This window comes from Somniosus microcephalus, chromosome 9 (assembly GCF_052327205.1).
Source record: "Somniosus microcephalus isolate GS21.2 chromosome 9, FLI_Smic_1.0, whole genome shotgun sequence".
NCBI lineage: Eukaryota > Metazoa > Chordata > Chondrichthyes > Squaliformes > Somniosidae > Somniosus > Somniosus microcephalus.
Genome location: NC_140995.1, coordinates 239557262 through 239579884, shown reverse-complemented (window position 1 = coordinate 239579884; position 22623 = coordinate 239557262). Strand labels below are relative to the sequence as shown.

The following is a 22623-nucleotide window of genomic DNA, read 5'->3' as shown; positions in this document are numbered from 1 at the left end:
TAGGTTCTTTTGGCAAGGTCGATTCGGCTTGAATGCCAGTGTTGGGTTCATCTGGTTCCAGTATCACCGGATCGGAGGGAGATACTATGGATATCTCTGCTTCATCATTAGGCGTATAGAGTTGTGGTGTAGGTTGTCCCTTTTCGGATGACTCTATGATCTGGTCAGCATGGCGCCTTATTATGCTTTCTCCAATGTCCACGGTATACATCAGCGGTCCTAGTTGTGTGCAAATAGTTCCAGGCTGCCATTTCTCGGTACGGTAGTCCCGGGCCAAAACTTGTTGACCTATCTGGAAGGTTCTGTGGTGTATGTGCCTTTAAGTGCAATTATGGTGTATGTGCCTTTAAGAGCCCCAGGTGTGCGTAATGCCGGTAATTACCACTTGGGCTATATAAGCCTGTGTATTGTGTATATCCTTTAGAAACCCCCCCCCCAGACTTGCTTAGTAAATACCTATGAAGCAACTCCTGTCTTCAGTGTCTTTATCTACACACGGACACTACAGTGGCGACGAAGTGGAAACGGACTTACCTGCAATTCGGCAGCACCTCAAGAACATCGATTCCTCCAGCGTCCAGAAGACTCAAGGAAGTAAGAGAAACTGTGGTTTCACCAGCTGGCCAAGCTGGTGACAGGTACTGCGCTAATCCTTCCTGGGCGTCAGGCTGGAGCTCCAGCGGCGGGCTCTACAGCTGAGACAGGCAGCGAAATCGGAGGCAAGCAATAACGGACTGGGAGGGTGCACTCAAGAGACGGCCGGCGCGGCAAGCAGGTCAGCGTTTAGACCTCCGTCGGGAACGAGTCTCCAACAGTGAATAAACGGAAACCACAGTAAAACAGCGTTGTTATCGGTAGCAGCGGCGGGAAAGCGCGGGAAGTGCCATATCGTTGCTACAGAGAGAAAAAAAAGCGCGGGAAGCGCCATATCTTTTCTGAAATGCCTAAATCTGGTAATATTGAGGCTTTTGATGGCGAAATAGAAGATTGGACCACATACGTGGAAAGAGTAGAGGTTTATTGCACTGCAAATGGAATAGCAGATGAAAAAAAAGCTTCAGTACTTCTGAACTTAATGGGCGCGAAGACATACGGGCTGTTACGAAATTTAATCACTCCAGCCAAACCAAAGGACAAGACTTTTAAAGAAATTGTTGATACCCTGCAGGAGCATTTAAACCCAACACCGCTGCTGATAGCGGAACAATTCAAGTTCTTCAAGAGAAATCAACACAAGAATGAAAGTAACGCTGATTACCTAACCGAATTAAGAAAGCTATCAAAGTACTGCCAATTTGGAGCAGGACTATCGGATTATCTTCGAGACAAATTTGTTTGCGGTCTCTTAAGTGAAGGAACACAAAAAAAACTGCTTTCTGAAAAAGATTTAACATTGGACAAAGCTTTCAGTATGGCTGTATCATACGAAGCAGCAGCAAAAGGAGCTGCAGAGATACAACAAGAGACACAGGACTTCGGCACCCATAAAATGACACAGGAGTTCGGAAGATGTTATCGCTGCGGCAGATCCACCCATAACCAGAGGGACTGCTGGTTCAAGGGCAAAGCATGCAGGCAATGTGGTAAGATTGGACACATTGCACGGGTATGCCAATCTGGACAAAATAAATCCACTGACAGAAAACAAAAAATCAATAAAGAAAAGTACAGGAAGGTACAAATGATGACGGACAATAGCTCCGAAGACCAGAATAGCGATAGCGACTCCGAAAAGAAGAGACTAAGCTGTCTCAAATTACATAATGTACTTGCCAAAGAGGATTACCAAACCATTTGGGTTACCCTCACAATAGCAGGGTCCCCAGTTAAAATGGAGCTGGATACAGGATCAGCTCTAACCGTAATAAATCGACAAGATTACGAGAGGCTATTTTCGCATATACCTCTAAAAGACACATCCATTATCTTAAAAACATATACGGGGCAGAAAGTCTACCCCAAAGGAAAAATAAGGGTGCCTGTGGTATACAACGGCAAAGAAATACAAAAGTTGTATTTATACATTCTACAAGATGGTGGTCCACCGTTGTTGGGACGTGAATGGATAAGGAAGATACGTTTGGACTGGCACTCCGTTCAGGCACTGACGGTGACCAGTAAGGAAAAAAACAATGATGACATCATACCTGAACGATTAAAAGACATCTTGGCCAACGCCAAAGAAGTGTTTCAAGAGAAACTAGGAACCTTGAAAGGCATCACCGCCTCAATAAAAGTGGAAGATACAGCAATTCCAAAATTTTTTAAGGCAAGACCGGTGCCATACGCAATATGTCCGGCAGTCGAGGCAGAGCTGGAGAATTTGGAAAAGGCAGGCGTTTTATCCAAAATAGATTGGAGCGAATGGGCAACACCCATCATTCCAGTCATGAAAAAAACACTGAAAAATAACTCTGAGGAACAGAAAAAAATTCACATCTGTGGGGACTTTAAGGTGACTGTAAACCCGGTCCTTCACACGGTACAGTATCCTCTTCCGAGGATAGAAGATATTTTCGCCTCACTATCCGGAGGGAAACGTTTCACAAAAATTGACTTGGCACAGGCATATCTACAGATGGAGGTTGAGGAGACCTCTAAAAAGTATCTCACAATAAACACACATAAAAGCCTGTACCAGTACAATCGACTGGTTTTTGGAATAGCATCAGCTCCAGCTATCTGGCAAAGAGCTATGGAGCAAGCCCTGCAAGGGATTCCGGGGACTCAATGCTACCTAGACGACATCCTTATAACAGGAGAAAACGACAACGAGCACCTTGCCAATTTGGAGCAGGTGCTCACTAGGCTGAAAGAACGGGGCCTACGAACAAATCGCCCCAAGTGCAAATTTTTCCAAAATCAGCTATCATATTGTGGCCACATAATTAATAAGGAAGGGTTGCATAAGTCACCTGAAAAAATTGAAGCAGTTATAAAAGCCCCAGCACCTGAAAATGTTTCACAATTAAGGTCATTCCTGGGATTAATAAATTACTATCATAAATGTTTACCGAACTTATCAACTATTCTACACCCTCTTAATGATCTTCTACAGACAGGAGTGATTTGGAAATGGAACGAAGACTGTAAACGTGCCTTCCATAAATGTAAAGACTTAATCACATCCGAGAAAGTTTTGGCTCATTACAACCCATCACTGCCAATCAGACTGGCGTGCGATGCATCCCCTTACGGCATAGGAGCGGTATTGTCCCATAGATTCCCTGATGGCTCGGAACAGCCGATAGCTTTTGCGTCACGCTCATTGAACTCAGCTGAGCGTAACTATGCCCAGATAGACAGGGAAGCACTCAGCCTGGTATGGGGAGTGAAGAAATTCAACCATTACCTACACAGACAAAAACTTACCTTGCTGACTGATCATCAACCCCTCATCTCCATATTCAACCCTAAAAAAGGTGTCCCCATTATGACAGTGCAAAGACTACAGAGGTGGTCCCTTTTTCTAGGGGCACACCAATACAACATTGAATACAAAGGGTCAAAGCAGCATGGGAATGCTGACGGTTTATCGCGCCTACCGTTGCCAGCGATAGAAGAGGCACCTACAGTAGACCCAGTAGAGATATTCCACTCTACCATACTGGAATGTCTACCGGTGACAAATTCTGCCATTGAAAGGGAGACAGGAAATGACCCTACTCTCTCACGGGTCTACGATTTAACAGTGAAGGGATGGCCAGCACATGGCAAACCACTGTTGCCAGCATTCTCGCAAAGAAGAGAACAGCTGTCAGTGTGCCGAGGAACCTTGATGTGTGGATCCAGAGTGGTGATTCCACCCAAACTCCAGGATAAAGTGCTAAAGGAGCTTCACGAGGGGCATTTGGGTGGAGTGAAAATGAAGAACCTAGCCAGGGCGTTTGTATGGTGGCCAGGTATCGATGGAGACATCGAAGACATGACCAAGAGCTGCCTAGGATGCCAGAAGGTCCAAAATGCTCCGCCACAGGCCCCTTTACATCCATGGGAGTGGCCCTCATCTCCCTGGCAAAGGGTGCACATCGACTTTGCTGGTCCGTTTATGGACTCAATGTTCTTAATCGCAGTTGATGCACACTCCAAGTGGCCGGAGGTAATAAAGATGTCCTCCACCACCACGGAAAAAACCATCACAGTATTAAGGACCATATTTGCCAGGAATGGGCTGCCGGAACAGATATGTCCTGATAATGGACCGCAATTTGTGTCCGAAGAATTCAGAAAGTTCTTAAAGAACAATGGGGTAAAGCATTACACGTCCACCCCATACCATCCCGCCACCAATGGATTGGCTGAAAGGTTTGTCCAGACCTTCAAGAAGGCCATCAAGGCCATGGGTAATGAAGACATAAAACTTCAGCACAAGGTGGATAACTTCTTATTTGCATATAGGAATGCAACGCATATGGTTACTAACCAAACTCCCGCCATGATGTTCTACAATAGAAACCTAAGATGCCGGCTGGATTTGGTCAAGCCCAACATCCGAAGGGACGTGGAGAACCGGCAGTTTCAGGGCATGAATGAAAGGCCAACTAGGGCCTTCCAGATAGGCCAACCGGTTTTGGCCCGGGACTACCGTACCGAGAAATGGCAGCCTGGAACTATCTGCACACGATTAGGACCACTGATGTATACCGTGGACATCGGAGACAGCATAATAAGGCGCCATGCTGACCAAATCATCAAGTCATCCGAAAAGGGACAACCTACACCACCACTCTATACATCTAACGATGAAGTAGAGATACCCATATCTACCTCCAATCCGGTGATACTGGAGCCCGATGAACCCGACACTGGCCTTCAAGCCGAATCAGCCTTGCCAGAAGAACCTACTACACCACCAGAAACTACTACACCCCCGAGGCGTTATCCGGACCGAGTCAGGAAGCCTCCTGAGAGACTAACTTATAATTAATTAATACAGCAATGTATATTATTTTGCATATAACATGTAATTAATAATTACTTAAAATATGATGTACTAGTTAGCTAGAAGGGGAGGAATTGTGGTGTATGTGCCTTTAAGAGCAATTATGGTGTATGTGCCTTTAAGAGCCCCAGGTGTGCGTAATGCCGGTAATTGCCACTTGGGCTATATAAGCCTGTGTATTGTGTATATCCTTTAGAAACCCCCCCCTAGACTTGCTTAGTAAATACCTATGAAGCAACTCCTGTCATCAGTGTCTTTATCTACACACGGACACTACAGGTTCTAGTTGGCCTTTCATTCATGCCTTGAAATTGCCGGTTCTCCACGTCCCTTCTGATGTTTGGCTTGATCAAATCCAGCCGGCATCTTAGGCTTCACAGAATCACAGAATCACAGAAACCCCACAGTGCAGATAGAGGCCATTTCGGCCCATCGAGCCTGCACCGACACATATCCCACCTGATCCCCGTAACCCCTACTCCAACACATATCCCACCCTATCCCCGTAACCCCACGTATTTAATCCCCCTAACACTAAGGGTCAATTTATCATAGCCAATCGACCTAACCTGCACATCTTTGGACTGTGGGAGGAAACCGGAGCACCCGGAGGAAACCCACGCAAACACGGGGAGAATGTGCAAACTCCACACAGACAGTCGCCCGAGGCCGGATTCGAACCCGGGTCCCTGGCGCTGTGAGGCAACAGTGCTAACCACTATGCCACCGTGCTGCCCTATTGAAGAACATCATGGCGGGAGTTTGGTTTGTAACCACATGTGTTGCATTCCTGTATGCAAACAAGAAGTTATCTACCTTATGCTGTAGATTTATGTCTTCATTACCCATGGCCTTTATGGCCTTCTTAAATGTCTGGACAAACCTTTCAGCCAATCCATTGGTGGCGGGATGGTATGGGGCGGACGTGTAGTGCTTAACCCCATTGTTTTTTAAGAACTTCCTGAATTCTTCGGACACAAATTGCGGTCCATTATCAGAACAGATCTGTTCAGGCAGCCCATTCCTGGCAAATATGGTCCTTAATACTGTGATGATTTTTTCCGTGGTGGTGGAGGACATCTTTATTACCTCCGGCCACTTGGAGTGTGCATCAACCGCGATTAAGAACATTGAGTCCATAAATGGACCAGCAAAGTTGATGTGTACCCTTTGCCATGGAGATGAGGGCTACTCCCATGGATGCAGAGGGGCTTGTGGTGGGGCGTTTTGGACCTTCTGGCATCCTAGGCAGCTCTTGGTCATTTCTTCGATGTCTCCATCGATACCTGGCCACCACACAAGCGCTCTGGCTAGGTTCTTCATTTTCACTCCACCCAGATGCCCCTCGTGAAGCTCCTTTAGCACTTTATCCTGGAGTTTGGGTGGAATCACCACTCTGGATCCTCACATCAAGGTTCCTCAGGACACTGACAGCTGTTCTCTTCTTTGCGAGAATGCTGGCAACAGTGGTTCGCCATGTGCTGGCCATCCCTTCACCGTTAAATCGTAGACTCGTGAGAGAGTCGGGTCATTTCTCGTTTCCTTTTCAATGGCAGAATTTGTTACTGGTAGACATTCCACTATGGTTGAGTGGAACATCTCCACTGGGTCCACTGTAGGTGCCTCTTCTACCGTTGGCAACGGTAGGCGCGATAAGCCGTCAGCATTCCCATGCTGTTTTGATCCTTTGTATTCTATGTCATATTGGTGTGCCCCTAGGAAAAGGGACCACCTCTGTAGCCTTTGCGCTGTCATAATGGGAACACCCTTTTTAGGGTTGAATATGGAGACGAGGGGTTGATGGTCAGTCAACAAGGTAAATTTTTGTCCGTGTAGGTAATGGTTGAATTTCTTCACTCCCCCTATCAGGCTGAGTGCTTCCCTGTCGATCTGGGCATAGTTACGCTCAGCTGAGTTCAATGAGCGTGACGCAAAAGCTATCGGCCGCTCCGAGCCATCAGGGAATCTATGCGATAATACCGCTCCTACGCCGTAAGGGGATGCATCGCACGCCAGTCTGATTGGCAGTGATGGGTTATAATGAGCCAACACTTCCTTGGACGTGATCAAGCCTTTGCATTTATGGAAGGCACGTTTACAGTCTTCGCTCCATTTCCAAATTACTCCCGTTTGTAGCAGTTCGTTAAGAGGGTGCAGAAGAGTTGACAAGTTCGGTAAAAATTTATGATAGTAATTTATCAATCCCAGGAACGACCTTAATTGTGAGACATTTTCAGGTGTTGGGGCTTTTATGACCGCTTCAATTTTTTCAGGTGACTTATGCAACCCATCCTCGTTAATTATGTGGCCACAATATGATATTTGTTTCTGGAAAAATTCGCACTTGGGGCGTTTTGCTCGTAGGCCCCGTTCTTTCAGCCTAGTGAGCACCTGCTCCAAATTGGCAAGGTGCTCATTGTCGTTTTCTCCTGTTATAAGGATGTCGTCTAGGTAGCATTGAGTCCCCGGAATCCCTTGTAGGACTTGCTCCATAGCTCTTTGCCAGATAGTTGGAGCTGATGCTACTCCGAAAACCAGTCGATTGTACTGGTACAGGCCTTTGTGTGTATTTATCATGAGATACTTTTTAGAGACCTCTTCAACCTCCATCTGTAGATATGCCTGTGCCAAGTCAATTTTGGTGAAACGTTTCCCTCCGGATAGTGAGGCGAAAATATCTTCTATCCTCGGAAGAGGATACTATACCGTGTGAAGGACCGGGTTTACAGTCACCTTGAAGTCCCCACAGATGCGAATTTTTCTCTGTTCTTCAGCTTTATCATTATTCAATGTTTTCTTCATGACCGGGATGATGGGTGTTGCCCACTCGCTCCAATCTATCTTGGATAATACGCCTACCTTTTCCAAATTTTCCAGCTCTGCTTCGACTGCTGGACGAATTGCGTATGGCACTGGCCTTGCCTTAAAAAACTTGGGAATTGCCGCATCTTCCACTTTTATTGAGGCGGTGACGCCTTTCAAGGTTCCTAGTTCCTGTTGAAATACTTCCTTGGCGTTGGCCAAGATGTCTTTTAATCGTTCAGGTATGACGTCATCATCATTTTTTTTCTTACTGGTCACCGTCAGTGCCTGAATGGAGTGCCAGTCTAAACGTATCTTCCTGATCCATTCACGTCCCAACAGCGGTGGACCACCATCTTGTAGAACGTATAAATAGTACTTCTGTATTTCCTTGTCGTTGTATACAACAGGCACCCTTATTTTCCCTTTGGGGTATACTTTCTGCTCCGTATATGTTTTCAAGATAATGGATGTGTCTTTCAAAGGTATATGCGGAAATAGCCGCTTGTAATCCCGTCGACTTATGACGGTCAGAGCCGATCCTGTATCTAGCTCCATTTTAACTGGGGACCCCGCTATCATGAGGGTAACCCAAATGGTCTGGTAATCTCCTTTGGCAATTACATTATGTAATTTGAGACAGCTTCGTCTCTTGTTTCCGGAGTCGCTATCGCTCTTCTGGTCTTCGGAGCTACTGTCCATCATCATTTGTACCTTTCTGTACTTTTCCTTATTGATTTTTTTCCTGCCCGCGGATTTTTTGTTTCCAGATCGGCATACACGTGCAATGTGTCCAATCTTTCCGCATTGCCTGCATGCTTTGTCCTTGAACCAGCAGTCCCTCTGGTCATGGGTGGATCTGCCGCAGCGATAACATCTCTCAAAACCCTGTGTCATTTCATGGGTGCCGAAGTCCTGTGCCTTTTGCTGTATCTCTGCAGCTCCTCTTGCGGCTGCTTCGTATGATACAGCCACACTGAAAGCCTTGTCCAGTGTCAAATCTTTATCAGAAAGTAGCCTTTTCTGTGTTCCTTCACTTAGGAGACCGCAGACAAATTTGTCTCGAAGAGAATCTGCCAGTCCTGCCCCGAATTGGCAGTGCTTTGACAGCTTCCTTAATTCGGTGAGGTAATCAGCGTTACTTTCATTCTTGTGCTGATTCCTCCTGAAGAATTTGAATCGTTCCGCTATCAGCAGCGGTGTTGGGTCTAAGTGCTCCTGTAGGGTATCAACAATCTCCTTAAAATTCTTGTCCTTCGGTTTGGCTGGAGTGATTAAGTTTCGCAACAGCCCGTATGTCCTTGCGCCCATTAGACTTAGAAGTACTGATGCCTTTTTATCATCCTCTATTTCATTTGCTGTGCAATATACCTCCACTCTTTCCACATATGTGATCCAATCCTCTATATCGCTATCGAAAGCAGTAATATTGCCAGTCTTAGGCATCCTGAAAAAAAAATGGCGCCTCCCGCGCTTTCCTTTCTTCCCCGCAGAAAAGATATGGCGCCTCCCGCGCTTTCCCGCCGCTGCCACTGCTGACAACGCTGTTCTCTGCGGTTTTTATTTACATAGGTATTTTTAATAGGTGGATACTCGTTCCCGCCGGACTCTCTGGGACTTTTCCCTCCCTCTGCTTGGTCCGAACGCCGACCTGCTTTGCAGCGCCGGCCGTCTCCCGAGTGCTCCACCCTCTGTCTCTGTTTGCCTCCGCCTTCGCTGCTCGGCCCCGCTGCAGAGCCAGCCGATGGAGCCCCAGCCCGCCGCCCAGGAAGGATTATTGCAGTATCTGCCACCAGCTCGGCTAGCTGGTGAAACCACAGTTTTTTGTTTTTTTTTCTTTCTTGTTTTTCTCCGACTTTCATCTGCGGAATCGATGTCCTTGAGGTGCTGCCAAATTGCAGGTAAGTCCGTTTCCAATTCGTCGCCACTGTTGTATCCGTGTGTTAATGGAGACACGGAATGCAGGAGTTGGTTTCACAGGTGTTTACTGAACAAAGTCTGGAGGTGAACTAACAGATACAAGACACTATACAGGCTTATATAGCCCGAGTGGCCATTACCGGCATTACAGTACACAGGGGGCTCTTAAAGGCACATACACCACACTAGGGTCTTAAAAGAGGTGGCTGCAGAGATACTGGATGCATTGGTTGTAGTCTACCAAAGTTCCCTGGATTCTGGAGAGGTCCCAGCAGACTGGAAAACCGCAAATATAACGCCCCTATTTAAGAAAGGAAGGAGACAGAAACCAGGCAACTATAGCCCAGTTAGCCTAACATCTGTCATTGGGAAAATGCTGGAGTCCATCATTAAGGAAGTGGTAGCAGGACATTCAGAAAATCATAATATCGTCAAGCAGAGTCAGCATGGTTTTATGAAAGGGAAATCATGTTTGACAAATTTGCTGGAGTTCTTTGAGGATGTAATGAGCAGGGTGGATAAAGGGGAACCAGTAGATGTCATGTATTTGGATTTCCAGAAGGCATTCAATAAGGTGCCACATTGTGGTGATTATTCTTGTTTTATAAGAAGCATTGTAATTGGTTGCCTGTTTTCCTGCCTTGAGATATATGCTGTAAACTTATTGGTTACTTGATTCCATGTGACCTGTGGTGGCCATCTTAAATTCAGTTCTCTACAGCTTGGTTGAGACTGGGTGCTCAACATGTACTTGCTGGTTTTTTCAGGTTAATAAAGCCTAGCTTTTGAAAGGCAATCTACTCTTTATTTCAATTTATTAACCTTTTGCTATAATGGAACGATATCTTCGACCGGAACGATTTAATGCTGACCCTAATTCTGCAGGAGTGGATGATCAATGGAAACATTGGTATCGTACATTTAAAAACTTTTTGGGCGTGTTGGATCAGCAATCTCTGAATAAGTTGGATATACTAATCAACTACATTGCTCCGGATGTGTATAAGTATATTTTGGACTGTGAAACTTATGAATTGGCTATTGCTATGTTGGAAAACATTTTTGTTAAACCCAAAAATGAGGTATTTGCACGTCACCTTTTATCTGCTCGTTGGCAGCAGGCGGGAGAATCCTTGGATGCTTATTTACAAGCAGTCCGGTGCCTTGGTGCTAACTGTAATTATAAGGCTGTGTCTGCAGAAGAACATAAGGAAGAGTCGGTACGGGATGCATTTATTAATGGATTACTGTCTAGATCAATTCGTCAGCGGATATTAGAAAATAAGACCTTGGATCTTAAGAGTGCTTTTGAGCAAGCCTCTACATTGGATTTGGCTCAGAGAAGTTTGGATTCTTATGCTCTTTTTGATCGGCCTGCGACCGTGGTTTCGGCAGTTCCGGATGAAAGGGAGTCACGTGGATTTAATAGGAGTGGTTTACCAGATTCCGAAACAGTTTCTACTTCGGCAGCTGTTGCCTCTAGGATTCAGAAGTGTTATTTTTGCAGGAACGCCCGGCACCCCCATCTGAAGTGCCCTGCCCGGGAGGCTGTGTGTAGTAAATGCGGCAAGGGAGGTCATTATGCACGTGTTTGCAAATCGGTTGCCTCCTCTGCGACCATTCAGCCTTTAGATAGGGCGTTTATTGCATCAGTTTCTACCGCCTTTTCCCATGGCCTAAACAAAGCTATAGTTATGGCCCAAGTTAATGGGTTAGAAGTGAAGGCCCTTATAGATACGGGCAGTACTGAGAGCTTTATAAGTCTTCAGTTTGTGAGGGAGAAGCGTTTGTAAATTTCGCCTGCTTCCTATCAGGTGTGTATGGCTCAGACGACTCTCACCTCACAAGTAGCTGGTTGTTGCCTTGTGAAATTAATTCTCCTAGGTAATACGTATACTGATATACGCCTATCCGTTCTGCCTAATCTCTGTGCGGACATTTTGATTGGTCATGATGTGCTTCAATTGCATGAGTCCCTCAGTCTTTCTTTCGGAGGAACTAAGCCACCTTTGTCTATTTGTGGATTAACTTCTTTATTCATTTCTCCATTATCACTTTTTTCCAATTTGATGCCGGACTGTAAGCCAATTGCTACCAAGTCAAGAAGGTATAGCAGTCAGGATAAAGAATTTATTAATTCTGAAGTTCAACGTCTTTTATCGGAAGGAATCATTGAACCTAGTTTTTCGCCCTGGCGGGCACAGGTCGTTGTCACCACTAATGAGAGACATAAGAAGCGAATGGTGATAGACTACTCTCAAACTATTAACAGGTATACTCAATTAGATGCGTACCCCCTGCCTAAGATTGATGAGCTTATCAATAAAGTATCTCAATATAAGGTTTTTAGCACTATTGACCTAAAGAGTGCTTATCATCAGATTCCTATCGCTAAGAGGGACAAACCATATACGGCCTTTGAAGCTGGCGGAAAGCTGTACCAGTTTTGCCGAGTACCATTCGGTGTTACTAACGGTGTCGCCTGTTTTCAACGGGCAATGGATGCTTTTATAAGTGATAACTCTCTCTCTGACACCTTCTCATATTTAGATGACATCACGGTGTGTGGCAAATCAAGGGTGGAGCACGATTTTAATCTAGAAAGATTCCTTCAAGTTGCGGAAAAAGTTGGCTTAACTTTCAATAAAGAGAAGTGTATCTTTTCGACCACCGAGGTAAATTTACTGGGGTATATTATCTCGGGAAACAAGATTAAACCAGATCCAGAACGGCTGCGACCACTGATTGAGTTACCTTGCCCTACCACTTCTAAGGCCTTGCAACGAGTTGTTGGACTGTTTTCTTATTATTCTAATTGGATTGCAAACTTCTCGCAGAAGATCCGGCCCCTTATTCGGGTTACGACATATCCTCTATCATGGGAGGCCAGGATGTGTTTTGATAATCTTAAAAAGGATATCCTTGGAGCAGTTGTGCATTCTATTGATGAGTAGGTTCCCTTTGTGATTGAGACGGACGCTTCCGATTTTGCAATTGGGGCTACCCTGAACCAAAATGGAAGACCTGTGGCCTTTTTCTCACGTACTCTGAGCAATAGTGAGCAGAGACATTCATCAATAGAGAAAGAGGCGTACGCAATAGTAGAAGCACTGCGTAAATGGAGACATTATTTATCTGGGCGACATTTTACGTTAGTAACCGACCAAAAATCTGTGTCCTTCATGTTTGATGTCAAACATTTCGGAAAGATTAAGAATGATAAAATAATGAGGTGGAGGATCGAGTTGGCATGCTATCATTTTGATATAGTCTATCGTCCGGGGAAGGATAATGTTGCCGCTGATGTGCTGTCGAGGGCTTATTGTTCTGTGCTTCACGGAGATACGCTTATTAATCTTCATAATGCTTTGTGCCATCCTGGTGTTACGAGGATGATACACTTCGTACGCAGTAAGAATTTGCCCTTTTCAGTTGAAGACGTCAAGCGGATGACTTCGTCATGCTCTGTCTGCGCCCGGTGTAAACCGAATTTCTTTAAGCCTCAATGAGCTCATCTTATAAAGGCTACTTCTCCCTTTGAACGCCTGAGCGTTGATTTTAAGGGGCCTCTTCCTTCAACGACTCAGAATCGATATATATTTACTGTTGTGGATGAGTTTTCAAGGTTCCCTTTTGCTTTTCCTTGTGCAGATGTATCAGCTGCTACAGTTATTAAATGTCTGACTCAACTTTTTGTCATCTTTGGGATGCCTGCGTATATCCATTCGGATCAGGGAAGTTCTTTTATGTCTTCCCAGTTGAAGGAATACCTCCAGAGTCGGGGAATTTCTACTAGCAGAACTACCCCGTATAATCCCCAGGGTAATGGACAGTGCGAACGATACAATGGGGTGATCTGGAAGGCAGTTATGTTGGCTTTGACATCCCGGAACCTTAAGAAAACACAGTGGGAAATGGTACTGCCTGATGCCCTGCATTCCATTAGATCATTGCTTTCAATGGCTACTAATGTGACCCCCCATGAAAGGCTCTTCAACTATCCGCGGAGATCCTCTACGGGATATTCGGTACCTTCATGGCTTACTATGCAGGGACCTGTGCTGCTCCGACGCCATGTTAGACTGTCAAAGTATGATCCTTTAGTGGAGGAGGTGGAGCTATTGGAGGCAAATTCCCAATATGCTCATATTCGATTTCAAGATGGGAAAGAAAGTACGGTTTCAGTTAAAGACTTAGCTCCTTGTGGTGGCCAGCCCTCTCCTGAGGACATTAACAATAGCCATAATTCAGATAATGTTGATGTCGTCACAGATACTACAAACATTTCCAATCCTATTGCAGACACTTACAATTCTTTCAGTCTGCCCCCGATGGATGTTCATGACCCTCCCAGTCTACCTTCTAATGGGACTTCCAATCCGGAAACCGTTGATAATCGGGATATTGATAGCCTCCCTGCAGAAGATATTTCTGTGTCTCCTGGTGTGGGAGGGCAAGGAACTCCACCAAGGCTAAGAAGGTCGACACGAACAAGATATCCAGTCGATCGATTAAAAATGGACTTTTAAAATAATTAATAATTTAATAGTAAAATGTTAAAATTGTTGAAGGCATTATACATGTATTGCTCTAGTCATAAATAACTAATTGTAAACTGTAAAGGCTACCTAGGTTGAAGTATATTTTAAAAGGAGGGGTGAATGTGGTGATTATTCTTGTTTTATAAGAAGCATTGTAATTGGTTGCCTGTTTTCCTGCCTTGAGATATATGCTGTAAACTTATTGGTTAGTTGATTCCATGTGACCTGTGGTGGCCATCTTAAATTCAGTTCTCTACAGCTTGGTTGAGACTGGGTGCTTAACATGTACTGCTGGTTTTTTAAGGTTAATAAAGCCTAGCTTTTGAAAGGCAAGCTACTCTTTATTTCACACATAAAAGGTAACTGTACAAGATAAGAGCTCACGGGGTTGGGGGTAATATATTAACATGGATAGAAGATGGACTAACTAACAGAAAACAAAGAAAGGATAAATGGGTCATTTTCAGGTTGGCAAACTGTAACTAGTGGGGTGCCACAGGGATCAGTGCTGGAGCCTCAACTATTTACAATTTATATTAATGACTTGGATGAAGGGACTGAGTGTAATGTAGCCAAATTTGCTGATGATGCAAAGATAGGTGGGAAAGCAAATTGTGTGGAGGACGCAAAGAATCTCCAAAGGGATATAGATAGGCTAAGTGAGTGGGCAGGAATCTGGCAGATGGAGTACAATGTGGGAAAATGCGAGGTTATCCACTTTGGCAGGAAAAATAAAAAAGCAAATTATTATTTAAATGGGGAGAGATTACAAAATGCTGAGGGATCTGAGGGTCCTTGTACATGAATCACAAAAAGTTATCATGCAGGTACATCAAGTAACTAGGAAGGCAAATGGAGTGTTGGCCTTTATTGCAAAGGGAATGGAGTATAAAAGTAGGGAAGTCCTGTTACAACTGTACAGTGCATTGGTGAGACCACACCTGGAATACTACGTACAGTTTTGGTCTTCTTATTTAAGGAAGGATATACTTGCATTAGAGGCAGTTCAGAGAAGGTTCACGAGGTTGATTCCGGAGATGTAAGGGTTGTCTTATGAAGAAAGGTTGAGTAGGTTGGGCCTATAGTCATTGGAGTTTAGAAGAATGAGAGGGGTTCTTATTGAAACATATAAGATTCTGAAGGGGCTTGACAGGGTAGATGCAGAGAGGATGTTTCCCCTCGTGGGGGAATCTAGAACTAGGGGCATAATTTCAGAATAAGGGGGCACCCATTTAAAACGGAAATGAGAAGGAATTTCTTCTCAGAGGATCACGAATCTTTGGAATTCTCTTCCCCAGAGAGCTGTGGAGGCTGGGTCATTGAATATATTTAAGGTGGAGATAGACAGATTTTTGAATGGTAATGGAGTCAAGGGTTGTGGGGGGCGGGCAGGGAAGTGGAGTTGAGGCCATGATCAGATCAGCCATGATCTTATTGAATGGCGGAGCAGGCTCGAGGGGCCAAATGACCTACTCCTGCTCCTATGTCTTATGTTCTTTAATTGACTGCATAATTTGTTGTCACTTTCCAACAGTTTTGCTGCAATCGCAAAGCGTGAGTTAATTGTGCATAAATTGCATTCTTGAAATTACTGACCATTAATGCTCAAATAGTGTGGATCGTAATCTTTTATTGCTTTTGTTGACAGAAAATCATCCTCATATACCTATAATAATTTCTTATCTTCCACTCTATTGAGATTAATGTGAATTTTATATGCTGCCATTTTAATCTCTATCAGTGCCTTAATACATTGGGGCTGGTGGGAGGGGAGTAAATTGACCTTGTTTCACCTGCATAAAATTGGAAAAGAATTACCCATTTTACTGTGCAATATCGCACTTCCAAATAACACCAAAAATATGTCGAATGGTTTAGATGATCCTTAGGCTACCCTGGCAGATGACTAAATCAAATGCTGGCCTAATTAATATATGGAAATAAGGGACTAACACCTGAATCAGGACCCTTTTGTGAAAGTAGCATCTGGGAACATCTGATTCATCAGTTCCTAACCCCTCCCAGCAAAACATGGCACTGACAGCCAGAAAGGAGGCTGCAGCAGCAATATATTAAAGGATCCTCACCTCCATTAAGATAAGTCTGGTTAAGCTTTATAGGCTACTGGGTTGCATTTGGGCCAATTTTTGGCTGTCTTGGCTGATGTTTCACTGTTCACTAGTTTTGGAGAGTGAGTTCTGAGAGGTGCTGCAGTCCTTTTCAGGATTGGCTTCAGCGCTATTGTGGAAGATGGATATGCTGCTTGGGTTGCCTTTGAGGCTGCCAAATGAGGAGGAAGAGCAGCAGCAGTAAGGAAGGCAGTACAGAGCTGGAGAGGCTGCTCGAAGAAGGCAAAGGAGAGGTGGGCACAGGAGGAATTACAACATGCTAATGTCCCCTGATGGAGTCTGGAACGATCCTAAGGCATAAACGTTTACTGACCTTCACTACCACAGGCAGTGCTGTGGATGCCCTGGTACTGGACTCTAATTCTTTCTGCAGCAGGTGATACAGCTCAATCACCGCTTCAGAGACCGACTATCATACTTGAACCTGACAGAGGAGCTGTGTGTCAGGCGGTTATGCTTCAGCATGGAGGTGGTGACTGAGCTTAACAGAATTGTTGGATTTTCACAGATGCATAGCCCTTTCATCAACCATAAATTTTCTACAACAGGAAGAGCTTCCATTCTTTGAATGTTCAACTCATCTGTGACCGCAGGCAGAGAATAATGCAGGTCTGTGCCCTGGGGACAAAGGGTATCCCTCCAACACCTGGCTCATGATACAAAAGCAAAATACTTTGGTTGCTGGAGATCTGTAATAAAATAAAATTCTGGGAATACTCAGCAGGTCAGGCAGCATCTGTGGAGAGAGAAACAGAGTTAACGGGCTGGATTTTGCCAATGGGGAGCTTTTGGATGCGGGACTCCCACTTGTCGGGTTTCAGTCCCGCCTTCATCAACTTCTGGCCAACCCACGCTATTTTCTCTTGATTGACATTGTTAAGCCCGCATAACGGGCTTAGCAGGCCAATTAAGAGAAAGCCGGTTGCAGAAAACGTCAACATATGATGTTTCATCTGTCAAAAATTTTTGACAGATGAATTGTCATCGTTTGACAGCTCTGTGAAGCCTTGACATTCAAACACTGACATTCTCTGTAGTTTGATGAGGTCTTGAATTCAAGACCTCATCAAACATCTTTTTTTTGTAGAAATTAGATGGTTGCTGCATTGGAGAATGCAATGGCCATCTGTCATCTCTACCGCGGAGGTACGAGACTCTCTGCATACCCACCGATTGAAGCCTGCAGGGCGAAACAAAGGTAAGTACACTTTTTCTAACACTTTGCATTTACCTCAGATACTCACCTCTCCAGACTTGCACCCATCACGCAACTCCACAGCACACTTTTGGACCCCCTCCGACTCACTACTCGCCTCGGTGACCCTAGCGGGTTTCAGAGCCTTTGGGAAGCCCGCACTTGTGTGGGCAAAAATGGGATAATTCTATTTTCTGCCTGTTTACTACCTGTTAACAGGCAGTTAAGTGGCTTTAATCCCTTCCCGCCTCCAAGGAGACGGGACCCGGCGCGGGACGGCTACCCGCCTCCTGGCAAGATGGCATGAGGGCGGGTTGGGCACCCGCCCCCAAATTCTGCCATTTTCCCAGCAGTCCCGCCTCCAAACCCGCCTCCCCAGGGCTAGCAAAATCGGCCCCAATGTTTCAGGTCGATGACCTTTCGTTAGAGCTGGTTCGTGATTCCTGTCAGGGACCCAGGCACAGACGTGCAACTTTACTACAACGGGAGCCACACAAGATCCAGGGTTCTGATAGAGCTGACCATAGAGATCTTAAAGCAAAGGTTCAGCTGTCTGGACAGCTCTAGAGGTGTTCCTTCAGTGCAGTCCAGCGGAATTTGTGGTCATCTGTTGCATGCTGGACAACTATGCGATACAAAGTAGTCAACAGAGGAGGAAGAACAGGAGCAGGAATATCAGTAACGGGACGAGGAGCTAGAGACACAAGAGAAAGAGAAACGCCCAGTAGTGCTGCCACTTGCCAGAGCTCTCAGGTAGTAAATTAATGAAGAGAGGTTTTCTTGAAGAATCCCTTCCCTAACCAATGCACCAATTTCCCCTCCCTAATGCACCAACAGTCCCTAGTACCATGTTACCCAGTGTTTACAGCTACCATCTAAATGCTGTCAATCGTACAACTTCATGGGTGTTGCTCTTACATCACTAAGAATATCATGACCAACAGCAATCCAAAAAAATGTTTACTACATTACTTCATTTGACAAATGCTTATATTGAACATAGACAACTAAAAATTACTCTTGGCACTTGCTTCTTGTGCAAGTCTTCCGTGCTTGTTTGTCTATTCTCGTCCTCCCACGAGGTTCATCCCCAATGGCTATAGCAAAGGAAGTGGATGGCTGCTGAACTTGCACTGAGGGCACTTGACATGGTGGCAACCTTGAGAGTCTCTGGCCATTCAGGACTCACTGCAGACTGCTGGACCTCGACATTGGCTGGGGCAGTCTGGTCCAGCTAGCTGTTTGGGATCAACAAGTACCAACAGCTAGTTGAGAGGCTGGTGGTGGATCAGGTGTGCTGCCATCCTGAGAAAGGACAGCGAGTGCCTCTCCCATGGAGCTAATACCACTCTCACGGGGCTGCGCCTCAGCATTCCCACCACTCTGCCCATATCCACACTCTCTTTAGGCTTTGAAAGCCTGAGGAAGTGCTGGACGCCAGAACCAAGATGGTAACAGTTTGAACTCCCATCAAAGCTCAATATTCCCGACCTCCCTCATTTGGCAAGCTGCCAATGAACACTGGTAGCCCGCCTATTCTAGGCAAATGAGGAAGGGGTACCATCAGATGCAATCTCAGAACAGCCATCAACTGCAGCCCACGGAATGTTTTTTCCATTTCTGCTCAGGATATGGGCAACACTGGCAATGTCACATTTTTTGCCCATTCCTAGTTGAATTGAGGAGGTGGTGATGGGTTTTTATTACAACTAAGTAGCACTTCAGAATGCATTAAAAGTCAATCACGTTGTGGCGGACTGGAGTCATATGTTGGCCAGGCCAGATAGGGGTGGCATGTTTCCTTCCCAGAGGATATTAGCGAATCATTTGGGCTTTTATGACAGTCTTCCATGAGCATACTTTCTGCTTCCAGCCAACACATTAGAAGATATACGGAATTCAATTTCACAATTTATGACCTCTGAGAGATTAGAAAGGGTGACGAAAGGATTGGTCAAAGAGGTTGGTTTTAAGGAGGATCTTACAAGGAGGAGTAGGAAGTGGGTATGGAGGGGTTTAGGAGGGAATTAGAATCATAGAATAGTACAGCACAGAGGAGGCCATTCAGCCCATCGAGTTTGCGACGGCTCTTTCGAAGAGCAATCCAGTTAGTCCTTTCCCTACTTTTCCCCATTTCCCTGCAATTTTTTCTCCTTCAAGTATTTATCCAATTCCCCTTTGAAGGCTACTATTGAATCTGTACCCACCACCCTATCGGGCAGTGCATTCCAAATACTAACCACTTGTTTGTCTGGTTCTTTTGCCAATTACCTTAAATTTGTGCCCACTGGGTATTGGCCCTTCAGCCATTGGAAACAGTTTCTCTTTATTTACTCTATCTAAACCCATCCGAATTTTAAACACCTCTATCAAATCTCCTATTAGCCTTCTCTGCTCTAAGGAGAATAATCCCAGCTTCTGCAGTCTATCCACATAACTGTAATCCCTCATCCTTGAAACCATTCCAGTAAACCTTTTCTGTATCCTCTCCAAAGCCTTCACGTCCTTCCTAACCTGCGGTGCTTAGAATTGGACACAATACTCCAGCTGGGGCCGAACTAGTGTTTTATATAGGTTTAGCATAACTTCCTGGCTTTTGTACTCTCTGCTTCTATTTATAAAGCCCAGGATCCCATATGCTTTATTAGGATCCCATATGCTTTATTAATTCTAGAACATGGGGCCTAGACAACTGAAGGCATGGCCAGCAATGGTGGGATGAAGGGAGGTGGGGATGATGTACAAGATGCTGATGTCAGAGAAACAGAGAGTTCATTGGGTGGAGAGGTGGAGCTGTAGGGCTGGAGGAAGTTATGCAATTTGTAGATCACGAGGGGTGAGGCCATGGAGTGAGAGATAGGGATCAGAATTTTAAATTTGAGGTTTTGGGGGACTGAGAGCTAATATAGGTCAGCAAGAACAGGTGTCATGGGACTTGTTGGATAGTGTACAGGTAGCAGATTTTAGATCATTTGAATTTACAGAGGGTGGAGGATGGGAGGCAGGCCATCAGAGCATTGGAGTAATCGGGGGTGATTTTCACTCAGAAGTCGGGAAGGAGGTGTGACTGCAACTTTCGGGGTTGTAGTCCCGCCTCCATCGAGATGCAGCCAATCCATGTGATTTTAACTTGATTGACCTTGTTGAGCCCGCCCAGCGGGCTCAGCAGGCCAATTAAAGGCCTCCCGGCAACAGGTGACGTCACAAACTGAAATTTCATCTGTCAAGACGTTTTGACAGATGAAATATCAGCGTTTCACAGCTGTTTGAAGCTGTCAAACACTGACAGTCTAACTTCTAACCTGAGTCCTTCTACACAGGCTCAGTTAGAAATCTCTCCGGCACAGAAAGCTGCAGGCTGTCACTTTTGACAGTTCGCAGCCGTTCTACTTTCTGTGCCAGTTAGATGATGGACTCCCGAAACCTAGAGGAAGGAAGGCTAAAAAGGTAAGTACAGGTAATTTAAACTTCTTTACACACTTTAGACACACCAAACATACTTACCTTTGCACTCATGCACCCATCACTCACCTGAACACCGACATCTCGACCCCTCCAAGTCCTTCAACCCGACGGCCCGACTCCTCTAACTTGGCGTGGTTTGGAGCTGTTGGGAATCCCACAGTTCAAGATTAAAAATAGGGATTAGGCTAAAAACTGCCTGTTAACTACCTGTTAACAGGCAGTTAATTGTCACTAATCCCTTCCCGCCTCGGGTAGGTGGGTCCCAGTGCGGGGTGGGTACACGCCTCCTTTGAAACTTACATGGAGGCGGGTTGGGGGCAGGAGGTGACAAAGGCATGGATGAGGGTTTCAATGGTAGATAGGCTGAGGTGGGTGTGAAGGTGTCAATAAAATATCCATTCTCCACCCCCCACAGATATATTCATCTAATTCTTTAGTGATTCCAATGTAGGCAACCTGTGTGATGGAGAAGATATGGGGACAGAAGCTCACCTTGGGCCGAATAAGAGATTGAGGTTGCAAACAGTCTTGTTCACTGTGAGAGTGGACAGGGAAGGGGAGAGAGTTCGTGGTGGTGGTGAAAAACAATGGCTTTGATCTACCCACAGTTGAGCTGGAAGAAATCACGATTAATATAAGCCTGGATTTTGGAGAAACAGGTTGATAGCATAGGTGCAGTGGAGAGGTCAAGAGAGGTTACAACCTCTCCCATGGAGCCAATGCCACTCTCATGGGGCTGCACGAGCTAAGTGTCATCAGCATACAGATGGAAGCTGAATCCTTGCTTGCGGATGATGTCACCAAGGGGCAGTATGCAATTCAATAAGAGGAGGGAGCCAAGAATGGATCCTTGGGATCTTCTGAGGTGAACGTGCAGGTGTAGGAAGAGAAGCCATTGTTAGAGATGCAATCTTGAGCTTTCTTGTGATTTTTATGTACAGGTGCTGGCACAAAGTAACCAAGTGAGAAAAGAGGCTGAAGATTCAGGTCCACTCACTGAACTGGAACACTGGAAATGCATGTCTGCTAAATTCAACTCCATCATAGAGCAGCTTAAAGGACAGCATTGCAAGGCAGTGATCAATGTGTTAAGCACAAGTCACTCAAAATTGTTAAAGGTAAAGTTATCAAGAAAATAAATATGAGGATGCTTATTATAATATTGGATTTTTGTAAATATTTTAACAACATTTTCGAATAATAATTAGTCTAAAATTTTTGATACGGGTACAGTACACCTGAATGGTTATAAATTCAAGGGGCTAGATATTCCCCTGTTTACGCCTCCCATTAGTGCCTCTGGGGGGCGATAATGGGGCGCTACCGGCTTTGTGACCGGGCGCAGCGAGAGTACCGACGCCCGTGAACTTCCCCTGCAGGTTAATGGCGGCGGTAAACCCTAACGCCACGATCTTCTGCGCCCCAGAGATCATAATGTCATCTGGTGCGCAGCGCCCCGGTACCACTCCGGATGCGAACTTGGCTTCCACCCCCTGCAGCATTGCCGGGCGTCAACACCGGCAGTTGCATGAGGTGTTGTCACCACGGATGGCTGCCTGGGGAGCGGTAGTTAAAGGGATTGCCGGTGAGGTAGGCGAAAACATTTTCATCAAGACTCTGTGCATTTTT

The 22623-nt window shown here is 45.4% G+C and overlaps 1 long non-coding RNA gene across 1 annotated transcript in view; it reads left to right on the top strand.

Annotated features, from left to right (window-relative positions):
* Window positions 1–22134, top strand: part of LOC147113156 (uncharacterized) — a 243606-nt gene extending 221472 nt beyond the window's left edge. The window contains exon 3 of the long non-coding RNA XR_015079628.1: window positions 21936–22134. This is a non-coding gene — a long non-coding RNA (uncharacterized LOC147113156). The remainder of the gene's footprint in view (window positions 1–21935) is intronic.
* The last annotated feature ends 489 nt before the right edge of the window (window positions 22135–22623 follow it).